A 19,395-nucleotide genomic window follows, 5' to 3' on the forward strand; every position below is an offset into this window, starting at 1 on the left:
CACTGATAACGCCCTAAAACTTATTCTTAGTAATCCGTAACAATGCAAGAATAATGCAAAACATTGTTTTAGATCGTTATTTTTTCCATAGAGAAGTTTAATATTTGGATGGCATATATCAGAATTGCAACCAGTTTATAATTATTAATATCAAGCTGTGTATATATTTTAAAGAGTGATATTCTCTTTTATACATGAAGTCATAGTCAATACTTTGAACCTAACGCTCCATGTTCATTACACTTGAAAAGTCACACATTTTAGCGAGAGACTGGTGTTGTTTGTGGTTTGAATATGTAACAATGAGAGTATTTGATACAATAGGCAAACAATAATTCAATGCGTGTGATCAGTAACTGACTGGACGTGTTTGTTTTCGCTGTGACCAGCAAACAGAGTGAATGTGCCAGAATGAATACATCGAAACCAAATAAATAAGGTCATTGTACCAGTAAATATAAATATAAAATAATCCACGTGTTTTACATACATCATACACTGTAGAAACAAGTGTAGATTTCTTTTCTTCTTATGATGATTTATTTGTTTTAAATAAGCGGCCTCGTTCCAGCCCTGTACTGATAGCGACGAAATAAAACCATCGAGATAATGGCTATCACGTGACATAATAAAACTACAACTTTGTGTAATATAAAAGAAAACACTGCAGACAGTTTTTATCTCTTGCTTCAATAACGACATAACCACTTTCCGCAGTTTATCTCTACTCCACTCCAATTGATAACATCCATCTGATGTTGGGTTTATCTCTCTGAGAATCAGAAACACCTCTCGGCGTCAACAGCTCCAGGGGTTGTCGAGAGTGACATCACTGAGAGAAAAGAACAACTCACTCCTGCATTTCCTTGGTTAGTAACCAACAATAAGTGCTACAGATCGCAAGTTCTTGAAGTTTAAAACAAATAAAATTTTTTATTATATAATAATAAGTCTTCCTTAATATTCATTACTTTCAAATAATTTTCCAAAAATGAAGGATGTTCTACATTTCAAAAACTTCTCAGTGTAATAACATTTTAATACAAAAACTGTATCATACACCAAGGTGAAATGTTCATTACAGATAATCTTCCAAAAATGTCATGAAATTTCTAAAAAACCTTGTACGTTTTGCAACAATCAATATAAATTGCACAAAAGAGAACACTACTATTGGAGGTTTGTTGGGTAAACTGAAATCTAATATTTTCTGCAAATTTTAAGCGAGATACTTTCAACTCTTACAAAAAATTAGGACTGAAATCATGGAAGAACTGTACCCCGGATATGGCATATTTGAGGCTACGGATGTCTTGCTCGGGTCACACAAGAATCCTTCCTATACTGCTATAATTAAAGTTAAAAGAAGAAAACCTTGTTAAAAAATAGAGGACAAAGAGGGTTCAGAACTAGATGATTTATGTAACTCCTCCTGATTAAGTCTTAGGGCGCTTGAAGTTTTAATATATCTATTTAGTACGGGAATTAAATCAAGACAATGAAAAAGAAAGATGCTCTATTGCATGTTGTACTTTTTCCTATAGAGTAGTTTTGGTAAGTATGGTTTTAAATCAGTAGAAAATTTTTTTAATATTTAAAAGAGAAAAAAACGTCAGTACAGAATATGCTTCACTATTGAAAATTAATTGAGTAGGCTTGGAGAAAAATCTTGTCTATCACTTTGCTTTTACTAAGAGATGATGCAGTTTTGTCGTCATCAGCCCCTCGTTACCACTGATGCAGACAGAGGTGGAGACAAACGGGACGGTAAATTAAATTTGTCGCTGCCGCCGCTCGGCTGTGACACCTTCGCCTTTATATTATGTTTCCTCCAAGGCGGGCTGCACATTGTCGTTGGTACACAGATACACCTCTAGATATTACCTTCTGTGAGTATAAAGAAGGTAATGATGTGACAAAGGTGGATGGTGTTCATGTTCATGTTTGATGTTGTCGGTAATCATCCAGGTGTGATCTGAAGGAATTGTTCAAGTCCTTTATAAGCAGTGGTGTTAAAGTAGTGTATACAAAGTGTCGTTCACCTTGCGTAAAGACTAAGAATGGTTAAAAGTAATTGTTATAGGCTTAATAATTATTATATAATTAATTATTTAGAAGTGCTAAACGATAAATATTGACGTTTTTTCTTTTATTTTGTCTTTGGAAAGTGCAATAATCCCTATGGTGTTACATTTTACAAAACATAAACATAAACAGATAAGTGGCAGAGACAGCTTTCTAATGCAGTTGTTCGCAAAACTTAATCGAGTTCACATGGTGTGATATGATCAAGTTTACACTTCGTTAATTGGCTAATACCGTTATACACCTAAATGTTTTAGGACACAAAAATAAAATTTAACATTTTACATATAATCTAATACAAGCAAGAAACTAGAAAAAACGTATGGAAAGAGCAAATAAACTAGTCCGAGACTTCATTCAATTTATTTAACAGCAACAACATCGTCACAATGCAGTTTTTGCAGACCAGCCCTTCAAATTATGTGCAGCAGAACCAAAGTTATCGTAGGTGTATAATCTTCTAATTTTAAAACGAAAACAGTGAAATAGGAAGTTATGGAATCATGGCGATTGATCTTAAAAATACGAAATATTTAATGTGATATTTGTCAACGTCAAGGCAACCAGTAATTTATCAATAATCATTAAAATTGTTATCCAAGTGAAACGACTCCTCAAGGAGTAAGAAGAAATTTATTAAGAATAAGTAACGATGTTCTAAAAGTTTAAATGAGTAAATACATTATGAGACTAATACTAGTAGTTAGTCTAGACCAAATTCCAACTATATTCTAGTTCCTAACTGTAAATACGAGGGCACTTAAAACAAAATCAGTCCGGTCAACCCTGCGCCCCGCCATTGAGATCTAACCACATCTTGCATTTAGTAATCCCTGTTACAACCACCTCTTGCATTTAATAATTCCTTTACCATTATCTTTTGCAAGGAGGCGTAAATTACAGTTATTGTTGATAATAATAAATTTGCTATTGTAGGTATAATTGTTTTTCTTGCCGTTCAGTTGCAGCCAGTGTTTTTCTCACCACTTAATGATCTTATGAAAAATCAATGTCTTATTTTAAAATATAATTTGGTTTTAATTTGTAACCCACTGACTTCCACAAAATTACATGACACACACACACACACACACACACACACACACACACACACACACACACACACACAAACTGTTTACGTAACGTTTATGATTTAAATCATCTGTAGGCTAAATGACCAATAACTGCTAGCATTGCTTTCACGGAGGGGGAGACGGGGGCCTGTAGGTGTTTTACATGAATCCAATGTAATCTATTTTGTAAAACTATGTCGACTAATATTTCATTTGCATTATTAGATTTTGCAGATTACTGTCAGCTGACAGCGACTAGTGACGTAATAGCAGCGAACACAGGTGTCGCTTTACAACAATTGTTCAGAATTACGTTATTCAGCGTTATCTCTGCTGCTGCTTTCTACCAGACAATACACGTTTTTGTTTAGCATTTTGAGAAATTAATAAAACGGAATAAATGAATTAAATTTCAAATTATCGTTTACATTTACATTAAAAAGTGTTTAAACAATGGAATAACTTGTAAAATATACAATTATTAGCACTCGTAAATCGAGGGATTGAAATGGAATCTTACCAGTTGTTTCGTAAATAGAAGTTTAATTTGTATATATATATATATATATACATATATATCGCAATCCAAACTATACACAGTACTGCATAAGGGAAGTTTTACTTATGTTATTTGTGTTTGTAAATTTGTTTGAATAAATATATCAGGAATTTTTAAATATCGTTTAATATACAATTATTTATCCAATAATAATATTAAAAAGGAAAAGCAAAAGTTTTATCACTGTCAGTATTCATGATAAACTCATTTCTCAATTCGATTCAATATTTCATAAAAGGGAATTTGAAATATTATTGGAATTTCTTCCCTATTTAACCTATCGGCGTCAACATTATACAACATCTTTAAGAAATAAATAGTATTTTTATTATTTACCTATTATAGTATCAAATTAATTTTATTTTGTTATATTTTTGGAAATTGACTTTATGAGTGTTTTAGTTACAAAATCATTCACATTTAATTAAATATAAACATTTAAAAAAATAAATCATTCACAAAAGCAAGCACTTATTCCTAGCGAAACTTCTATTAATTGTTAGGATATTCCTTACACACATAAATAGATTTATTTGATGTTGGATGATGTTTAATTACTGGTATTTGATCATAAAATGTTTCTTCCAAACCTATTCCACTGATACATTTCATATAAAATATTCATATAAAACTTATAAATAAATATATTCATATTCAAATAAAATAATTTTCATTGAGAAACAAATTAACAATATTAAGTAACAACAAAGTTGCCGGTTTGTAACTTAATACGACGCAGTTTCACATCAGCCATCAATACAGACAATGTGAGGTGTTTTACTGCCCTAATAATGCGAACGATGCAGAAGTGCGTTCCCTGCCAGGGTAGCTCGTGAAGTTTGGTTTTAGTGCAACTAAATTTTGACAGCAAAACCTTGAGTCTCTACAGAAAATGAAATAAACATTTTTATAATTTGTAATAAAACTTTTCCGTGATAAAATCTATCCCATAATTTGAAAGAGTAAACATTAAATGAATCGTTCCAATATTTTCATGTCACCAGTTAAGCGTAACTAACATTTAAAAACTATAATAATGAATAAAAATTTGGAAAATTAAAAAACTACGTAGTATTTAATAATAATTAATTATAGATTAACTAAATCGACAACTTCACAAGAGAGGGTAATGTTTTAAGTGGTATTCAACAGTTCAAGGGGGGAGGGGGTTGTCTCACGACTTGTCACGCACCTGGTGGACGGGACCTTAATTAGTGCAGAGCCATTAATGAATAGACTTCCACATTCAGTCCTAACATTGTTGGCTTTTTCAGAGCCGGAACGTGAATGGAATAGTAAATTATTGAGATACATCGCATGGCAACCAAACTGTTTGCTCAAGAAATTAGTTTTGAAGAAATACGTCTAGCCGCCTGATCACAAACTGTGGTAACACAATAAACATTATTAACTTAATTACTATCTAATATATTGCACTTTTTTATTTTGAAAATGCAAAACGTTCATAATTTGATTAAAAAAGTGTTAAAAATATCAAGAACCACCGACTTTCTAGTTTCTTATTTAAATTACAAATGAACTTATATTGAAATAACATGTTTAAGAAAAATATGTGAAATAAATCACCACAGAGTTAGGTTTTCGAACGATTCTAGCAGCCACTAATATTGAAATTTAATTATTTAATTCAAAATTTCTATGGTGGAATCACCAAGAAATAAAATCATAAGGAAATTTTTATTTTTGCAAAAGGAAAATTGATTCCATGATGTTATGTTTATACAGACGTACTTTATTGATGAACGTCACATGAGGCATGAAACATTTGACAAAGTTGTGAATTTACAGGCATTGTAAAGTTTGTACTATCCATCTGTATGATATTAGCTTATATCTCAGTTAACCTTCTTCTTTAGATTTTATCTCTACTCCAATATATCACAATTAATATTCTGTAATGGTTTTGCACCAGAAATAAAATAATGTAAACCTGAATACACTAGTTTCAAAAGTGCTTTTGCATAATTTGTATTTTATACGATTAAACTATCTTAACTGAACACCTCCGATTGTTTTTCTTCGACATTGAGTTGAACACCAAGTTCCGGCACAAGTGTGGATGTGTATGTTTACACTAGTTGGCCTGTATCAGCCATGGAGCCAAGTACCACGAACTGTCTCTAATGTTAATGATTATGAAGCGAAACAATTCTAGTATATTTTAATCTTAGTGAATAATATAGTAAATGATAAAAGTAATTGAGTTCTTACCTTTTTGTTTTAATGATTGAAGCCAGTAAGCAAAGCTTCATGCGTTCATCCTTATGGTAAAAACAGTTTTTATTTTTATTAGTTAATAGCATAAAACAATAATTAGTCTGCGATTGTTTAAGATGGGTTTGTGACCAAATACTGTACTTCGTGGTGACCATCCATTGCAGCATCATTTCGTGTTCGTCATCATGCGTGGAAATCATCCTTACTTCGTAGAGTCAAGATTTTTTATCGTCTAGTGATAAAGAAGTAATTTTATTTGGAAATTTATTTGGGGAATCTTAGTCAGTCAGTGATTCATCCCAGGCGAATTGGCATTAAGTTATATATAACAAATTATACATAAAAATATTGTCATTTCTAAGGGCTAAGATTTATTTATTGTTATATCACACCCTGCACTTCGATACAATTTATTTTACATTACAGCCGGAATTACATTTGAGGGTGTTACATTTACTCCTTGTGTAACCAAATACACAAACACTATCTCTCAGTTATAGGAGACCTCGCTGTGGCGGGAAGGGATGTGACGAAACAACCCTGTTACTGTGTCACAGAAGGGCCAAACCACGCGCAATAAACTCAGTTTAACGCGGCGGCTGTATTCCGTATCCGAGATTAAAAGTTTTCAGCCAGCGTCAGCGAAAGACTGAATTCAAGAGGGAATAACATCATCGTCTAGATCCCCCGACTTTATTGCTCAACACGTGGTCTAGACACTCGGATTTTGGGATTTTTTATTCCTCTATTGTCGAGTAAGAAAGTACCCGATAAAAAATAAAACTTTCAATATACATATTGACTATTTATTTAAATCAGATTATGTGAAGACTGTATGCAGAGAAAGGCAGTATTTTTCATTTGTATGGATAGCACTATACATGTAAATTCAGTATGTTCATAATGTAATTATGGTTATGAACATGCATATCTGACGTGTTACGCGTATTATTGATAGTCCTAAATGTACGATTTATGTAAATGCTTTAATTACACAGTTCTGCATTTTTAATGAAAAATTTGTAATTTAATGCCTGAAAAAACAACTAAAGATCATATCGTAAGATATCGCCGAACTCGCTTGGTATTTTACTCTTTAATCTCCAGATCATTGTGCTGCCAATACCGTCTTTATTCATCAAGAACTTATCCTTTTTGTTGTTCCCAATTATTTCTTGATATCCTGCCACAGTAAAAATATCTACTTTTTATCCGAGTAATTCAGAAATCTTTCATTCCTTTCAAACAATATTTTAGGTTTTATAGTCATTTTATGTATTATTATATAATTTATACCATACATATATGTTTTACTATATTATTATAATAAAATATTTAATATATTTGTATATTTATTGAGGCTCTGTTCAATGAAATCTAAACCTCATTAAATCTAAGAGCATAAACGAGACACGTTATAAATTATCTTTATGGTGGCATTTCAATCTAATAAGGCTGGAAACATCTAAAAAATGTATGTACTTTGGTCCTTGAAATTAAAAATTGTCCCAAAGTAAATTTGGATTAAAATATTTATCTTTAATTTAGTATCCTTAATATTGCATTTAAAAAATCAATACATACCAACAATCTAGCCCGAGCATTTTAATTTTTGATTTGTTTTACGTTCCTAAAAAGATTTTTATTTTGGTAGTCTCAGAGATTTGTGGGTTCACTATGTAATAATTTCTAATTTACTACACCAATCGAGTGCGTTTCCAAAATCCAATTTATTCCAAAATGTATGTAATGCCGTTCGTTCACGGAAACCCCAAAACCAATAGGGCAACTTAACGATTGAGTAGTACCTTCTTGTTAACTTTACAATCCTAAAGTTTATACTTGTACTTTAAAAGTCTGCTTATTTTTCGGCTCTTTTATCAATGAGAATGTATTTGACAAATGTAATTAAAAGTATTGTTAAATAAAATTGTAATTTTTTATGATAGTTTGTACCCACATTCTATCTTTAGAGACGTAATTCATCATTAGTATCGGGAAGTGAATCAACGATTTGAATTACGGATAGTTAAATAGTATACAAAGATCATTTTAAAAATGAATGATAACATTTTTGCACAATCTAATTAGTGCTATGCGCATTTATAGATAATTAATTGCTATGAGATATTCCAATTGGTTGACCAAAATTTCCATAACGTCAATGGAATATTCAATCGAGGCTACACAAATCATCGGTGATTCAATTGAATTTAAGCTCAATGGATTCTAATATGGGATATTTGTACAGTATTTATTCCAGTAATGATCCTTATGACAGTTACTGGTAACAATGATCATAGCAAGAGCTGGAAAGATCAATATCATCTCGTCTCTATTCATCGTTCGTCACCTTATCTATGTCATTTCTCATCACTTCTCACCCTCACCTCATCATTTGTTTATTTATCTACCCTTATTCCTCTTCACCGCCACATCACTTACTTAATCTTTCATAATTATTCAACTTCACCTCTCTTTATCTGTCCCACCTGATATCTCATCACTTCTTTTCTTCACCTCACCATTTACCATTAATTCCTGTAATAATAAAGCTATGGATATGCTGTTAACATTTTCCATTAAGAATGTCATGTGTTTTATGTGTGTAGCCAATTTAATATTTTAAGCTTAAATCAATAAAAAAATTAAATTTATAAATACAAAATTAATTGGCATAGTTTTTAGCTACCTCTATTCACTCGTGAGGTTGAAAACATTTAATTTCCTTCTGTTTATCTGTTTATCAGTCGACACGATATCTAGAAAACCAACTGACCTATGGAATAGAAATTGTTCACGAAGTTTTATTTCTACATGAGAAATACTGAGTTGTGATACAAGATGCCACACCATAGGATGTGGCTGAGCGTTAGCGAACATACTTACATAGGTGTTATGGGTAACCATGATGGAAACGAGAAAATAACAGATTGAATAAACATGTAAAGAAATGTAATACACCAATAAGTGAATCAAATATATGACATATTGACACGTATGGCCCAACTATTCGAACACATACATCATTTTATAGAACCTTGGTGTGTAAACACTGATGTAAAAACCAATTTAATGAAGAAACATCTAAATTTCTTATGTGGCGAGATATTTCAAACTTGATTTTAGATGTATATTTAAATTTTTCCACGAAATTAATTTCTATATAAATGGGTTGCATGATGTATCATTTTCATGTCAACTAATTTTTTATATGATTGTCTGTCTGTCTATCTGTCGGTGTAACACCTCGATAAATGAGCTATAGACTTGAAATTTTGCTCACAACGTCCGCGCAGCTTGTTAGAACACGTGGTGTGACGTACTAATACCATGTATATAAACAAACCCTTACGTAAGGATAACGATTTTTTTTCTTGTGGGAAAGTAATGATACTCGTATGATTGGAATACTGACATGTTTTCAACTTGTCAGTAAGATAAAGGCTGAGAGCTTGTCCACACTATTGAACAACTATAATATAAAACTGGCTAAATATTAACTACACAAGATAAGACTACGCCACACAACGTGTCGCGTAACAGACTACGCTGAGGTTCAGTGAACATTTTTTTAAGTCTACAGCGTATTTCGGTTTTTTACAGATAGAACCACAGACATAAAGTAAAGTCCTTTTTATAACTTCTGACAAAAAAAAAGAGAAATTTCGTCAGACTACTGAGTACTCACTCATCCTGTATAATATATAGAAATGACAATATCAATGCAAAATTTCTAGTCTAGAGATAAAATTTCTTGAGATGGCAGCGTTTAAATAATAAAGGTCTGCACACCAAGTCACAAAAGTAAAAGGTTTGATGTATTAAATAAGGCTCCATTTGTTTAATATACCATGTTTTAAATTTCTTAGAAGTAAACTAAGTTAATTAACGAATTGTTTTCTATTTTCTCCGTTTATGGTTCATTATGGTTACCCATAAGACCGTATATAAGATTATTCTTTAACGCTCAGCCAAATACCATGGAGTGACATGGACCGTAATTGAACTCAGTGTCCCTGATGTATAAATGAAGCTTCATGCACAATTTAAATCCTATTGGTCAGTTTGTCTTCGAAATATGTACGGACAGACAGACAAAGAGAAATGCAATTTTTCCAATTCCACAAGTGATAAGCTTCGCTAACGCTCAGCCACCGAAGTAAATAACATTCTTATTCGGAACACTTATCTGGGTTGAACCAGATACATATCAAGTAAGTGCTCATTGTCTCGCCCTGCAGCTTCAGCAGTAAACTCTAAACTTTTAAAACATCGATCTTATCAGACTATTGAAAGTTTGCACATTTTCTTGAATTGTACCTGCAACTTGTGTGATCTAATACACCAAGTTCATAATTTCCTGTTGCACTATAAACGAAAATTTCTACTCAATAACAAGTCTCGTGGTTTACTGTCGGGTGATCTGGAATTCAATTAATCCCACACCATTAAGCCGATATGGACAGTAACTCAGTTGTGGTGGAGGCCACATTTGCAATATAGTCTGTGTCTAGAACAGATAGATATTCTAATTGCAATATAGCAGTTTAAGTGATTTGTCATAATAAAAGGCCAATACGTTTTGCTATGGGAAATTCTGTACATCCCATAAATAAAGATCAATGTTAAACGATAAAACTGTACATACCTCGTCACCAAAGAGATGGTATGTGTGTGATGGTGTAATTAATTAGGCTCTATGTCACCTGTTAAAATCTCATATGATTGTACTCAGTTTATTTTAAAATGTATTTATCTAGCGATTATCTTGCTTACCCATCATGGTTACTGATAAAACTAATGTAAATATTTTTGCTAACGCTCACTAAATTCCCGTGGAATTGCATGTACTATCCTGAAATTTAGAGTTGAGTTCATAAAAAAGAAGCTCCAAGCAAAATTTCAAGTCAATACGTACATGGTTTTCCGAGTTATCGTGCTGACATACAGATAGAAATATTTTTTTCCCAGCCGCTTGAGTGATTGGCTTCGATGACGCTCAGCCATAAATTGAGTACTCATTTGTGAAAATCTCTATTTAGAAATATTTAGTAATTCCTGAATTTATTTGCATACATTTGGGATAGGTTTTCCAGTATACTAGGGGTGTAAAACACATTTTTTTCAACACTCTAGAACTGTCATCTGATTTGTGCGTAGTGCACTTGCAACGGCGCGAATTCTTTTTTCTGTATTTCCATTAATAGTGTGGTATAGTCCCGCCAGGAGTCTCTAGTAGTCCTACAAATGTTTCGAGATCTGACCGTCGGATGGCTCTGTAAGGAGTGTTTTCTAGTGATACCTCTGTATTCTATCTTCTATGTCCATGTAGCTTACTGAAATGAGCTAATATAGACGAAGTGGTTCATAATAACTCAGTGAAGTTGCGCAATACGTGGTGTGTGTACCTTGTTCTTTCTAAATAAGGATTTCATGGCCGCCTATTACATAGAAACAAACATTATAATCTTCTCGCATCTGTAGCACAGAAACACAGTTCACAGCAACATCTGACGGTCGGGCCTAGGACCAACCATTAGCAGGACATAGCACATAAGTTCTGCTTATTCGTCATGTGTCACTAGACCGCCCTTGCATTTTGAAAGTTAATATTTCTAAGTTAGTAAACCGATGTTTACATGCTATTATACGATCTTTGACGCTCTTGTAAATTAATTACGTAGGTAATGTTCAGTGTCATGTTACGGTCAAGGTTACACGCACAAGTCATAAAGAATAGCCGGTTACGATAGTAAGCATGCAATAGTAGTAAAAGTGAAGCTATCACAGTGGCAACTAAGAGTACATTCAAATTTTATAACTATTCAGACTCACTAGTTATGGTAAAATAATGCGATATTACAGAGTATACCAATATTGTTTCTATGATTTTTGTTTAACGTATCAATTGGCTAAGTTCTTTTTTCAGTTAAATAGCAACACATAATTTTAAAAAAATTACAGTTATTTTTTATAATTTCTTATACATAGCATAACAAGTATTAAGTAAACCGCAGCATACAACAGATTTTCTCCCGCAGAAACAACACAGTGGAGTTTAACACTGTATAGGAGATAGTAAACTAAGTATGTTACCCAGAGCTGTACCCACCAGTATTTGTATACGGCAATACTGTAGGAAAAATAGTAAACTAAGTATGTTACCCCACAGCTGTACCCACCAGTATTTTGTGTACGGCAATACTGTTGGGAGCACAATAAACTACGTATATTACCCACAGCTGTACCCACCAGTATTTCTATACGGCAACACTGTAGGGGAAATAGTAAACTAAGTATATTACCCAGAGCTGTACCCACCAATATTTGTATACGGCAGTACTGTAGGGAACATAGTAAACTAAGTATATTACCCAGAAACCTATCTATCAGTTTTTGTGTATGACAACACTATGGGGAATATAGTAAACTAAGTATATTACCCACAGCTGTACACACCAGTATTTGTGTACGGCAATGCTGAAGGGAACATAGTAAACTAAGTATATTACCCACAGCTGTACACACCAGTATTTGTGTACGGCAATGCTGAAGGGAACATAGTAAACTAAGTATATTACCCAGAGCTGTACACACCAGTATTTGTATACGGCAATACTGTAGGGAATATAGTAAACTAAGTATATTACCCACAGCTGTACACACCAGTATTTGTGTACGGCAATACTGTAGGGAGCACAATAAACTAAGTATATTACCCACAGCTGTACCCACCAGTATTTGTATACGGCAACACTGTAGGGGAAATAGTAAACTAAGTATATTACCCAGAGCTGTACCCACCAGTATTTGTATACGGCAATACTGTAGGGAACATAGTAAACTAAGTATATTACCCAGAGCTATCTATCAGTTTTTGTGTATGACAACACTGCTGAAGGGAACATAGTAAACTAAGTATATTACCCAGAGCTGTACACACCAGTATTTGTATACGGCAATGCTGAAGGGAACATAGTAAACTAAGTATATTACCCAGAGCTGTACACACCAGTATTTGTGTACGGCAATGCTGAAGGGAACATAGTAAACTAAGTATATTACCCAGAGCTGTACACACCAGTATTTGTATACGGCAACACTGTAGGGGAAATAGTAAACTAAGTATATTACCCAGAGCTGTACACACCAGTATTTGTATACGGCAACACTGTAGGGGAAATAGTAAACTAAGTATATTACCCAGAGCTGTACACACCAGTATTTGTATACGGCAACACTGTAGGGAACATAGTAAACTAAGTATATTACCCAGAGCTGTACACACCAGTATTTGTATACGGCAACACTGTAGGGAACATAGTAAACTAAGTATATTACCCAGAGCTGTACACACCAGTATTTGTATACGGCAATACTGTAGGGAACATAGTAAACTAAGTATATTACCCCAGAGAGCTGTACACACCAGTATTTGTGTACGGCAATGCTGAAGGGAACATAGTAAACTAAGTATATTACCCAGAGCTGTACACACCAGTATTTGTATACGGCAACACTGTAGGGGAAATAGTAAACTAAGTATATTACCCAGAGCTGTACACACCAGTATTTGTATACGGCAACACTGTAGGGAACATAGTAAACTAAGTATATTACCCAGAGCTGTACACACCAGTATTTGTATACGGCAACACTGTAGGGGAAATAGTAAACTAAGTATATTACCCAGAGCTGTACACACCAGTATTTGTATACGGCAACACTGTAGGGGAAATAGTAAACTAAGTATATTACCCAGAGCTGTACACACCAGTATTTGTATACGGCAACACTGTAGGGAACATAGTAAACTAAGTATATTACCCAGAGCTGTACACACCAGTATTTGTATACGGCAACACTGTAGGGGAAATAGTAAACTAAGTATATTACCCAGAGCTGTACACACCAGTATTTTGTATACGGCAATACTGTAGGGAACATAGTAAACTAAGTATATTACCCAGAGCTGTACACACCAGTATTTGTGTACGGCAATGCTGAAGGGAACATAGTAAACTAAGTATATTACCCAGAGCTGTACACACCAGTATTTGTATACGGCAATGCTGTAGGGAACATAGTAAACTAAGTATATTACCCAGAGCTGTACACACCAGTATTTGTATACGGCAATACTGTAGGGAACATAGTAAACTAAGTATATTACCCAGAGCTGTACACACCAGTATTTGTATACGGCAACACTGTAGGGGAACATAGTAAACTAAGTATATTACCCAGAGCTGTACACACCAGTATTTGTATACGGCAATGCTGAAGGAACATAGTAAAACTAAGTATATTACCCAGAGCTGTACACACCAGTATTTGTATACGGCAACACTGTAGGGGAACATAGTAAACTAAGTATATTACCCAGAAACCTGTACCACACCAGTATTTGTATACGGCAACACTGTAGGGAATATAGTAAACTAAGTATATTACCCACAGCTGTACACACCAGTATTTGTGTACGGCAATGCTGAAGGGAACATAGTAAACTAAGTATATTACCCAGAGCTGTACACACCAGTATTTGTATTGAAACAACACAGTGGAGTTTAACACTGTATAGGTAGGGGAAATAGTAAACTAAGTATATTACCCAGAGCTGTACCCACCAGTATTTGTATACGGCAATACTGTAGGGAACATAGTAAACTAAGTATGTTACCCACAGCTGTACCCACAGTATTTGTGTACGGGCAACACTGTAGGGGAAATAAACTACGTATATTACCCACAGCTGTACACACCAGTATTTGATACGGCAAACACTGTAGTAGTAAAACAATCACTGTATACGCAACACAGTGGGGGGTAAACTAAGTATATACCCCACAGCTGTAAGTATATACCCAGAGCTGTACACACCAGTATTTGTATACGGCAATACTGTAGGGAACATAGTAAACTAAGTATATTACCCACAGCTGTACACACCAGTATTTGTGTACGGCAACACTGTAGGGAAATAGTAAACTAAGTATATTACCCAGAGCTGTACACACCAGTATTTGTATACGGCAACACTGTAGGGGAACATAGTAAACTAAGTATATTACCCAGAGCTGTACCACACCAGTATTTGTATACGGCAACACTGTAGGGGAACATAGTAAACTAAGTATATTACCCAGAGCTGTACCCACCAGTATTTGTATACGGCAACACTGTAGGGGAAATAGTAAACTAAGTATATTACCCAGAGCTGTACCCACCAGTATTTTGTATACGGCAGTACTGTAGGGAACATATTAAACTAAGTATATTACCCAGAAACCTATCTATCAGTTTTTGTGTATGACAACACTATGGGGAATATAGTAAACAAGTATATTACCCACAGCTGTACACACCAGTATTTTGTGTACGGCAATGCTGAAGGGAACATAGTAAACTAAGTATATTACCCAGAGCTGTACACACCAGTATTTGTGTACGGCAATGCTGAAGGGAACATAGTAAACTAAGTATATTACCCAGAGCTGTACACACCAGTATTTGTGTACGGCAATGCTGAAGGGAACATAGTAAACTAAGTATATTACCCAGAGCTGTACCCACCAGTATTTGTATACGGCAATACTGTAGGGAACATAGTAAACTAAGTATATTACCCAGAGCTGTACCCACCAGTATTTTGTGTACGGCAATGCTGAAGGGAACATAGTAAACTAAGTATATTACCCACAGCTGTACACACCAGTATTTGTGTACGGCAATGCTGAAGGGAACATAGTAAACTAAGTATATTACCCAGAGCTGTACACACCAGTATTTGTATACGGCAACACTGTAGGGAACATAGTAAACTAAGTATATTACCCAGAGCTGTACACACCAGTATTTGTATACGGCAACACTGTAGGGGAATATAGTAAACTAAGTATATTACCCAGAGCTGTACACACCAGTATTTGTGTACGGCAACACTGAAGGGAACATAGTAAACTAAGTATATTACCCAGAGCTGTACACACCAGTATTTGTATACGGCAACACTGTAGGGGAACATAGTAAACTAAGTATATTACCCAGAGCTGTACACACCAGTATTTGTATACGGCAATACTGTAGGGGAACATAGTAAACTAAGTATATTACCCAGAGCTGTACCCACCAGTATTTGTATACGGCAACACTGTAGGGGAAATAGTAAACTAAGTATATTACCCAGAGCTGTACACACCAGTATTTGTATACGGCAACACTGTAGGGAACATAGTAAACTAAGTATATTACCCAGAGCTGTACCCACCAGTATTTGTATACGGCAACACTGTAGGGGAAATAGTAAACTAAGTATATTACCCAGAGCTGTACCCACCAGTATTTGTGTACGGCAACACTGTAGGGAACATAGTAAACTAAGTATATTACCCAGAGCTGTACACACCAGTATTTGTGTACGGCAAACTGTAGGGAACATAGTAAAACTAAGTATATTACCCAGAGCTGTACACACCAGTATTTGTGTACGGCAATGCTGAAGGGAACATAGTAAACTAAGTATATTACCCAGAGCTGTACCCACCAGTATTTGTGTACGGCAATGCTGAAGGGAACATAGTAAACTAAGTATATTACCCAGAGCTGTACCCACCAGTATTTTGTGTACGGCAATGCTGTAGGGAACATAGTAAACTAAGTATATTACCCAGAGCTGTACCCACCAGTATCTAGTATATTACCCACAGCTGTACACACCAGTATTTGTGTACGGCAATGCTGAAGGGAACATAGTAAACTAAGTATATTACCCACAGCTGTACACACCAGTATTTGTGTACGGCAATGCTGAAGGGAACATAGTAAACTAAGTATATTACCCAGAGCTGTACACACCAGTATTTGTATACGGCAATACTGTAGGGAACATAGTAAACTAAGTATATTACCCAGAGCTGTACCCACCAGTATTTTGTGTACGGCAATGCTGAAGGGAACATAGTAAACTAAGTATATTACCCAGAGCTGTACACACCAGTATTTTGTGTACGGCAATGCTGAAGGGAACATAGTAAACTAAGTATATTACCCAGAGCTGTACCCACCAGTATTTTGTATACGGCAATACTGTAGGGAACATAGTAAACTAAGTATATTACCCAGAGCTGTATCTATCAGTATTTGTGTATGACAACACTGTAGGGAATATAGTAAACTAAGTATATTACCCAGAGCTGTACCCACCAGTATTTGTGTACGGCAATGCTGAAGGGAACATAGTAAACTAAGTATATTACCCAGAGCTGTACCCACCAGTATTTTGTATACGGCAATACTGTAGGGAACATAGTAAACTAAGTATATTACCCAGAAACCTATCTATCAGTTTTTGTGTATGACAACACTATAAAGAATATAGTAAACTAAATATTTACATCGAGTTCTATCCACTAGTATTTGTGTAGGACATTACTGTAGAGTAAATAGTAACCTTCTGACTTTAAATGTAATACCAGTCTTGAATTAATTTTAAAGGTCGTAAAGAGTTGAGCAGGCAGCGTGTTATCAGGTGAGAGACAGTCTCGTTCAGATAACAATAGACCATTCAGCTACAACTTTGCATTGTGGAGCAGACATTATTTATGTTTTCTTGGCCAAAAGTTCCAAATGTACGTATTTTAAATTACACTTACCATATGGTACTGTGATTCATAAACACTATACTAAACATTAATCATGTTCTACTAGTACAGTACTAGCCATTGTAGATAGACAAGAGTCTTACTTAAATTTGTAATTATTAGTATTGGTACATCATACTAGTTATTGTTGAAAGTGATGTTTTAATAGTTCTAATGAAATTAGATAATAAATTTTACTATCATTAGTTCCTATTTGTGGTAGTATCTCAATCAGTATCTAAAGTAACTATAATAATAAAATATGAAATAAATTAAATCTCTTCAATTAAGATTTAACTTTAAGAAATGGATATATTCTATATTCGACATATTTATGAATATTTAATGTTTAATACAAAAGCAAAATAATTTAACCAATGTTTAACATTTAACTCATTAATCCTAAAATTAAAATTGACTACTAATACAAGAAAAATAAAGATTGTAACTTTTTTTAGAGCTACCAATAGCAAGAGAAAATATCCCCGACTTTTTCAGTAAAAAATCAGTTTATCTGCTCACTGTACACTATCATCCATAGCAAATTATTTCTTTATTCGGCTCCTAAACCTACAAATTAAGGTAAAAATCACCAACAATGTTATGTGTACAATTTATGAATTTATTAAAACTATAAGAGGCTTACTTGGGTTAATATTAATGTTTTACACGGGTCACGACATTGCAATAACAGTAAAGTTATTGGTCGTTGTTGCTGTCCTCACACATTTCACTGTCACTGTCACTCATTAGTTACGTCTGAGTCGGAAGTAATAACCACAAGCTCAACAACTATTACGTCAACTCTACACTTTCTGTTCTACAATATTTCTCCTCTATTCTCAAAATGTGCTTCACACATTTTCTAATGGTTCTCAGGTATATTGTCCACTATACAAACAAAATAAATTTTGGACTTCCTTTGCTTTCTTTTATTTATGACTCTGTATGCATTGAGAAATACTTAAGCAATCTCCGGTTCTTTGTACAGAAGCAAATAAAATCAGTGTGCATCCAGCGTTCTTTTAAATGTTCAAATTAATTATTGCACTTAAAATAAACTCCCTCTGGTACTTTCGAATATAAATAATTTCATTTTGACAAAATAATTATAAAGGTAATAACTTAAATATGATAAACTTACATTTGGCTCCGAAACTCGCCGAAACTTCTAAACTTTTATTATGGCAATTCAATGATAAAATACAGTAAAATAATGTTTGCCTTGACATTACTGGAAAGGATTGTGTATCTGATACGATAAGATGTGCAAACGCTGACCTTGTATCAGTAACCTTAATATATTACTGTATATTTATAAACGTACACGGATATGCGAAACAATCAATTCACGATTTTAAAATGCTCCATACAAACAAAAAATTTTATTCATATATGTAAACACTTTACAACTAATTACGTTTCTTTAATGAAAATATCTTTATGCTCTTAGACGTTTTTATTCAACATTTATGTCAATGTTTATATCCAAATCGTGTTATAAAGTATTCGTGATGATCTGAGTATATAAGCGTGTAAAACACTGTAATACTCATATAACGAGTTTTGTGATGCTATCATCAGGTACAATAAACAGTAAGGTCCCAGTTGCCATAAAGCGGGATCTAAGGTTAATACTTCCCTGCCAGAGTCAGCATCGTTAAATTACATCAGACACATACGCGGTGTAATGTTGCTATAATTTCAGTTTATTTAGGCTCTATTATTTTTAACGAGTATCACAGTTAGTAGGATCTTATTTTGTAAACAACTCGGTATAAAATAAATCGTCGTT

Source organism: Homalodisca vitripennis, chromosome 5, assembly GCF_021130785.1.
Source record: "Homalodisca vitripennis isolate AUS2020 chromosome 5, UT_GWSS_2.1, whole genome shotgun sequence".
NCBI classification, from domain to species: Eukaryota; Metazoa; Arthropoda; class Insecta; order Hemiptera; family Cicadellidae; genus Homalodisca; species Homalodisca vitripennis.